A 2,500-nucleotide genomic window follows, 5' to 3' on the forward strand; every position below is an offset into this window, starting at 1 on the left:
ACAATGGAACGGAACACTTCAAAGCATCCGATAGGTTCCACATTTTTTTTTTTTTAAACTAGAATGAAACGAAGAATTCATATCAAAGTTCTCAGAAATCCTTCTGGGAGTAAATCTGTTTAACAGTGACATGAGTTCTTTGAAAAGATTGGAACTATCAAATGAAAAAAAAAAAGTTGCACAGAAAATTAGAAAAGTAGCTCACTTTCCATACTCTTTCATTACATAATAATCCTTATTTTTTTTATCTCATTCTAGAGCCAACCTAAACTATGGAAGGTGAAATGATAGAGATTAAAGCATCAAGATATCTCTACGGTTCATATACTCAGTTCATGTATAATGTCATCATCTACCAGGAAGTCTAATACTAAGTTCATACATAGACAAAATAGAATCTAACCAGACGGTTTGATATGGGGTCAATCTCTCTCTCCCCCTCTTCCCACCCTTCTTGCCTCTATTTTCTCATTCTCTCTCTCCCCCTCTTCCCACCCTTCTTGCCTCTATTTTCTCATTCTCTCTCTCCCCCTCTTCCCACCCTTCTTGCCTCTATTTTCCCATTCTCTCTCTCCCCCTCTTCCCACCCCTCTTGCCACTATATTCCAATTCTCTCTCTCTCCAGGCAGATTGCTCAAGAGTGACTTCGAGATTGGACGTCTATCCATGTCCTGAGGACGTAGGGAAATGCCTTCAAAACCCAGGCACTAGGGGCAACAGTGAGAACTATCGCCATCAAGAAAGGGTTGGGTTTTTGCGTAGTCCCATGGCTCTGGATCAGAATGTTGAGAGTTCGATCCTAGGACACTCGTTTTCATTTTTTGGGGGGGGGGTTTTACCCTATGAATTTGACGTTTGGAGAAACGTAAATAAACCTCTAATTATGCAGTGAGACTGTGAGAGCTTGTTGAGCTTCTTTCTCTCTCCATCCCTCTCTCTCTTTCTCTCTCTTGTTCCCGCTGTACCCGCTCACACCCAGACCTCTCTGTTGCCATGGTGCAGAGTTGTTTTGAATGGCAGAATGACGTCTGTTACAGATTGTCTGAATGAGTTCAACTTGCTGTTTGTGTGTTTGGGCTGGGAGAGGGGGAGTGACTGGCCTTTTCTGTGCTACAACAATGACCATGTGAGGTATTCTGAACGCACGCACACGCATGCACGCACACGCACGCACACACACACACGCCACACACACCACCACGCACACACACCGCACGCACGCGCACGCGCACGCACACGCACGCGCACGCGCACACGCCACCACACCACACCACACACACGGAGTATGTAACCAAAGTGATGCCTCTAATTACAAAGCTAACACCAACAGAACGAGAACAGACTAAATCACACATCCTACTAAAATAGAGTTTAAACTTATCAAACCCAGCCACTTCATTGGTGTTTTTTCACCATCTAATCATGGCAATGGACTGTTTCATTTCAGAGAGATAAATGATCATGTTTTTTCTGCTATAAGTAATACTATATATCCTCCTCACTCTCAGAGAAATCAGTAGTACTGCTAGGTTTTATACAGTAATGCTATGTATCCTCCTCACTCTCAGAGAAATCAGTAGTACTGCTAGGTTTTACACAGTAATACTATATATCCTCCTCAGAGAAATCAGTAGTACTGCTAGGTTTTATACAGTAATGCTATATATACTCCTCAGAGAAATCAGTAGTACTGCTAGGTTTTATACAGTAATACTATATATCCTCCTCAGAGAAATCAGTAGTACTGCTAGGTTTTATACAGTAATACTATATATCCTCCTCAGAGAAATCAGTAGTACTGCTAGGTTTTACACAGTAATACTATATATCCTCCTCACTCTCAGAGAAATCAGTAGTACTGCTAGGTTTTATACAGTAATGCTATATATCCTCCTCACTCTCAGAGAAATCAGTAGTACTGCTAGGTTTTATACAGTCTAATGTAACAAATAACTACATTTTTTTTAAAGAACTATAGAAATTATAGAAATTATACAAAGAACTGTACAAGTTATATACTGCTCAAAAAAATAAAGGGAACACTTAAACAACACATCCTAGATCTGAATGAAATAAATAATCTTATTAAATACTTTTTTCTTTACATAGTTGAATGTGCTGACAACAAAATCACACAATAATAATCAATGGAAATCCAATTTATCAACCCATGGAGGTCTGGATTTGGAGTCACACTCAAAATTAAAGTGGAAAACCACACTACAGGCTGATCCAACTTTGATGTAATGTCCTTAAAACAAGTCAAAATGAGGCTCAGTAGTGTGTGTGGCCTCCACGTGCCTGTATGACCTCCCTACAACGCCTGGGCATGCTCCTGATGAGGTGGCGGATGGTCTCCTGAGGGATCTCCTCCCAGACCTGGACTAAAGCATCCGCCAACTCCTGGACAGTCTGTGGTGCAACGTGGCGTTGGTGGATGGAGCGAGACATGATGTCCCAGATGTGCTCAATTGGATTCAGGTCTGGGGAACGGGCGGGC

Source organism: Salmo salar, chromosome 24 (assembly GCF_965601325.2).
Source record: "Salmo salar chromosome 24, fSalSal1, whole genome shotgun sequence".
Taxonomy (NCBI): Eukaryota; Metazoa; Chordata; class Actinopteri; order Salmoniformes; family Salmonidae; genus Salmo; species Salmo salar.